A 6,000-nucleotide genomic window follows, 5' to 3' on the forward strand; every position below is an offset into this window, starting at 1 on the left:
CCATTGAAGACTTGAATTTATTGCTGTTGCATGCATTTATTGAGTGTAAAAACCGATCTGAGCGCATTCCATTCTGTTGATCATGTAATTTTACTACACTCAGAAAAACAGAGTTGGAAAGGAACAATGCCAGGGCTGCTGAAGTTGTGGACCTACTGTACCTTAAAAATTATCTGATGTCCTTTCCTCAGTCTGGTCCTCTCCACCCTCCATGTCACATGTCAATCCTTGGTTCTCTTCACCCACTGATGTACCTCCTCCACAGATGGATATTCTGAGAATTGCCTCAGTCTTGGTGGTCTTCAGTTTAATGTGTGTTCTCATAAGAGCAAAACATGTAGTCAAAACCATTAGCCAAGCAGCCCAATGGTAGAAGTCTATAAGGGTTTGTGAGGAGTTTGTTGAATTTTGACATATTACATACATTGTGTTTTTTTATCCTAGGAAGGGTGGACAACATTCGCACTTGGGTTACTTCATCACAAACTTACAGTGCATATGGTTATGGACCTACATCTGTAGGTTATAGGCTACAATAAAGTATAATTGGGACAAAGTAGCCTACCTTCAAGTGAGGATAGTCACATATGTATGATGGGTTCACAGACTTGAACTGTACCTTGTTGTGAATGCAAGGTGTCAAGTGTTGATTCCCTTTCCAGCAACTTTTACTGAAATAGTAGAGCATTACCCACTTCCATATCATGACAAAATAATAATATATCATCTTTTAGGAATGCCCCCACATTTCTGATGAACATGAAGTGGAAAGGAGGAGGGGCATAGGAAATGACTTGCCTGTTTGTCTGATGGACGTTGAATGAAGAGAGTATGGATAGATGAAGAGAGCAGGAACAAGAGAGAGAGAGAGAGAGGGAGAGAGACAGACAGGGAGATGGTGCTTAAGAGAGATTATGAGATGTGAATAAAGAAGGGACAGACAAGTAATTTCCTATGCCACTCCTTCTTTCCTCTTAATGTTATCCTTAACTCTATCCATACTCTCTTCATTCATCTATCCATACTCTTGATTCATCTATCCATACTCACTTCATTCATCTATCCATACTCTCTTCATTAATCTATCCATACTCTCTTCATTAATCTATCCGTACTCTCTTCATTCATCTATCCGTACTCTCTTCATTCATCTATCCGTACTGTCTTCATTCATCTCTCCGTGCTCTCTTCATTCATCTATCCGTACTCTCTTCATTCATCTATCCGTACTCTCTTCATTAATCTATCCGTACTCTCTTCATTCATCTGTCCGTACTCTCTTCATTCATCTGTCCGTACTCTCTTCATTCATCTATTTGTACTCTCTTCATTAATCTATCCATACTCTCTTCATTCATCTATCCGTACTCTCTTCATTAATCTATCCGTACTCTCTTCATTCATCTGTCCGTACTCTCTTCATTCATCTGTCCGTACTCTCTTCATTCATCTATTTGTACTCTCTTCATTAATCTATCCATACTCTCTTCATTAATCTATCCGTACTCTCTTCATTCATCTATCCGTACAATCTTCATTCATCTATCAATACTCTCTTCAGTAATCTATCCGTACTCTCTTCATTAATCTATCCATACTCTCTTCATTCATCTATCCGTACTCTCTTCATTCATCTATCCATACTCTCTTCATTCATCTATCCGTACTCTCTTCATTCATCTATCCATACTCTCTTCATGAATCTATCCGTACTCTCTTCATTAATCTATCCGTACTCTCTTCATTCATCTATCCATACTCTCTTCATTCATCTATCTGTACTCTCTTCATTCATCTATCCTCTTCATTCATCTATCCATACTCTCTTCATTCATCTATCCATACTCTCTTCATTCATCTATCCATACTCTCTTCATTCATCTATCCGCCCAATTTTTCAGTTTTTGATTTGTTAAAAAAGTTTGAAATATCCAATAAATGTCGTTCCACTTCATGATTGTGTCCCACTTGTTGTTGATTCTTCACAAGAAAATACAGTTTTATATCTTTATGTTTGAAGCCTGAAATGTGGCAAAAGGTCGCTAACTTCAAGGGGGCCGAATACTTTCGCAAGGCACTGTAACTCCCCATAAACACGTATTCAAGGGGCTGCAGGTGCAATCTCTCAGGTTTCCCATCGCCCCTCAAAACATTAACACTGAGAAGACATAGGACAGCGTAAAATGAGTTCAATCAGAACAATTTAAGATGGGTGATTGAGTTCAGTTGGTGATGGGTGATTGAGTTCGGTTTACCCACCTATTATTCTATATACATGTTTGTTGAGTTAGGGGTTACCCATCTGTTTACCCAAGGTGCTCACTGTTTACCAATCTATTGAGAGCTATGACCAAAAAGAGAGGAAGGTAAATTAATGACGAGTTTTCTGATTCAATCAGATGTGTGTGGGGATTGAACCTCCAACCTCAGCAGTTTATCCCTGTACGTCTGTCCAGGGCGGTTGATTTATACACTGTAGATCAATAAATCTGGATCTGCTAGAAGAGCCATAAGTCTGTCTCAGCACTCTGCTCATTAAAACCTGTGACATCCAGGAGAAATATAGCTGAAAAAGCTCTTGCTCTATTGCTATGCTCTTTTGCTCTTTGGGCTGTGTCCGAAATAGCATCCTATTCCCTGTACTTTTAACCAGAGCCCTACGATCTGTCAGAATCGTAAGGTTATTTGGTGGCTGTGGAGCTGGTTCTTAAAAGTCATAATTTTACAGCAATAGAAGTCCTGCTTTGGGTGTAGCTCGCTCGTCTAACAGCGGGTCAGTGGTCACAGAGAGGAAGAGGCGAAGCGAGAGGCGAAGCGATGGGGGTGGATGGACAATGCTCAAAGGATTGGAAATAATTGATTGGTTTTAACTCCTCTTCTATCTATGTTTAAGTCATCTGGTACTTTTCAAAGAATGACAAAATGAGAAGTGAAACCTGTTATCGAAGAGCGCTTAGCCGTGTGAGATGTATTGTCACATTGCAAGGCCCTCTGCATAGGAGTGCCCTGAAATAAATGAGGCAGGGTTGATCAAAGTGTGTAAGATGACATTAGATCCCGAACAAAGTCCTGAATCACATCCTTGTGGTACTCCACACCCGATTTTCAATGAGTCTGACAGTAGATGCAACAATAAACTCACTCAGAGCCTGAATATCAACAGACACTATTCAATTACCTACAGGCTTGATTTGTAAATCTCTCACACAGCGGTCAATGCTTAAATGTCAACGATTGGAGAGTAAAAGGGATTTAGAAGCCCTACTTGAAAGGGTTTATTTTGAATGGATGTAGATGAAACCTATTGCCTGGTGGTAATAGGTCTTTCATTCTCTATTTCCTCTCTTTCAATCAGACCCTCAATGGCCTGGCCTTTCTAGTCTCCCACGAGGCAGGGATCTATACTATACCGCCGCCCTTTAGTTGTTGTTGTTGTGTGTGTGTGTGTGTGTGTGTGTGTGTGCGTGCGTGCGTGTGTGTGTGTGTGTGTGCAAGTTTGCCGATCTCCCCCTCACCCCACGTAACATACACCCGATACCGCCGCCTTGCTGAGTCTCTCTCTCTGATCCTATTGGTGCTCCACTTTCCCCCTGTGCAAGGTTACCATGGAGATCTGAAAATAATGCAGACCCTCTCTACTGTTGCCTTCTCTCCACCAGCTACTCTAGCAGATAATAATTAGGTGGGTGCTTACATGTGTCCTATTTCATGTGTGTATTATACATGTGTTTTTTTGCATATCCCACTCACCCTGAGACATCCTCAGAGAGTCACAGCTAGGGATCAGTCATTATTGACAGCAACCTTGGAGAAATTAGATTCAAGTGCCTTGCTCAAGGAAACATCAGCCAAGTTTTCACCCAGTCAGCCCGGGGATTCATATCAGCAACCTTTCGGTTACTGGCCCAATGCTCTTAACCGCTAGGCTACCTGCCAACCACAATAGCACTAAGCACAGGGCATTGGAGAGGCTTTTTTTGCTACCAGCTTGGCAGGATAGATATACTTTGACCCCCTTTTGGTTCAGTACACACTTCTAAGTCTGGCTGCTATTGATATATGGGAGGGGGGGTTAGGTAGTGACAGACTTGCCTGATAGAGAGAGATCTTTTGTCTGTCTGTCCAAGAAGTAAATAGAGCCGATGATATTGGATTGTTTGTAAACAAGTAGGCTGTAAAATTGGTTTAAAACACCTCTGTTGCTCTCCTAAAGATGGATTTTGGTTCCACATACTATAGATGTGCGCCTCTATATCCTCTGTACGACTGTGGAGGTTTATTGATTTCCTGGGTGTTTACTGTGAAGAGTCTCACAGTGCAAACCCTGTGATAACAATGTATAATTTTGGAGCATCTCTCTTCCTCGCGAGTTACCTACTCAGGCTGTGATTGCATTGTGTAGTGTGTCGATATAATCACAAAATGTGTGTCTGTGTGTGTGTGTGTGTGTGTGTGTGCGCGCGCGCGTGCATATGCTATATGGGGGCTGGTGTGAGTGTGTTCTTGTTTTTGTTCCATGGGTGGTTGGTGAGCTGCAAGTGTCAGTTTTGGTGTCTTGTTGATTCTGTAGGATCCTGCTGGCAATATGGTGTGGAAGGATAGAAGGATGATGATGATGACGGTGATGGCTTAGGCTCTGGTTCCAGAATACTCTCGTGACATTATGATTCTCCATTCTATCCCAGCGTCTGTAAGAGGTAGAATACACACAGCCTGGAATTGTACGTCTAATGGAGGAGAATGTCTCCACAGACAGCTAACGCTTCTATCTATAGATATTTGATGTTACAGTTGTCAAAGCCACACAAATAAAGGACCAATTTACTGACCCGTATGGTTCAAGGGGGATACCTTTCCCCTTATCAGCTCTGGGTTTCAATCCAGCAACCTTTTGGTTACTGACCCAACGCTCCTACCCTCCAGGCTACCTTGGCGGCAGGCATTACAATTTTACTTGACTGGTATAACACGCACACACACACACGCATGCGTGCGCAAAGACACAGACACAGACAGGATTGGAACTATTAGAGGAGGCAGCTGCTGCATTTTTTATTCTCTGTCCCCTTTTATTTCTCCTTCCAGCTGAGTATCAGCGTAATGTTCCCATGGGTAAAACACTGGCGCAGTCTCTGTGATTGGCTCGCCAAATCTCACCATTTGAAATGTCTTGTAGAGGCTTATTTTATACACTTAACTAAATTACAAACGCAACATGCAATCATTTCTAACATTTCACTTAGTTGCAGTTCATATAAGCAAATCAGTCCATTGAAATAAATTCATTAGGCCCTAATCTATGGATTTCAGATATGCAGATATGCATCTGTTGGTCACAGATAAAGTACCTTAGGGGAAAAAAAGTAGGGCCGTGGATCGGTAAACCAGTCAGTATCTGGTGTGACCACCATTTGCCTCATGTAGCACGACACATTTCTTTCACATAGAGTTGATTGTGGCCTGTGGAATGTTGTCCCACCCTCTTCAATGACTGTATGAAGTTGCTGGATATTGGCGGGAACTGGAACATGCTGCCATACACCTCGATCCAGAGCATCCCAAACATGCTCAATGGGTGATATGTCTGGTGAGTACGCAGGCCATGGAAGAACTGGGACATTTTCAGCTTCCAGGAATTGTGTACAGATCCTTGCGACATGGGGCGGTGCAGTATCATTCTGAAACATGAAGTGATGGCGGAGGATGAATGGCACGACAATGGGCTTCAGGATCTCGGCACAGTATCTCTGTGCATTCAAATTGCCATTGATAAAATGCAATTGTGTTCATTGTCTGTAGCTTATGCCTGCCCATACCATAACCCCACGGCCACCATGGGGCATATTATAAAAACGTTGACATCAGCAAACCGCTCACCCACATAGCGCCATAAATGCTGTCTGCCATCTGCTCGGTACAGTTGAAACCGGGATTAATCCATGAAGAGCACACTTCTCCAGCGTGCCAGTGGCCATCAAAGGTGAGCATTCGCCCACTGAA

The 6,000-nt window shown here is 42.5% G+C and overlaps 1 protein-coding gene across 2 annotated transcripts in view; it reads left to right on the top strand.

The window, feature by feature from the left end:
* The window catches only part of LOC135524039 (tetraspanin-18B), a 119,141-nt gene that overhangs the window by 71,813 nt on the left and 41,328 nt on the right, over nucleotides 1-6,000 (top strand). The gene's annotated exons all lie outside the window — the stretch shown is intronic.

Source organism: Oncorhynchus masou, chromosome 31 (assembly GCF_036934945.1).
Source record: "Oncorhynchus masou masou isolate Uvic2021 chromosome 31, UVic_Omas_1.1, whole genome shotgun sequence".
In the NCBI taxonomy this organism is placed as follows: Eukaryota; Metazoa; Chordata; class Actinopteri; order Salmoniformes; family Salmonidae; genus Oncorhynchus; species Oncorhynchus masou.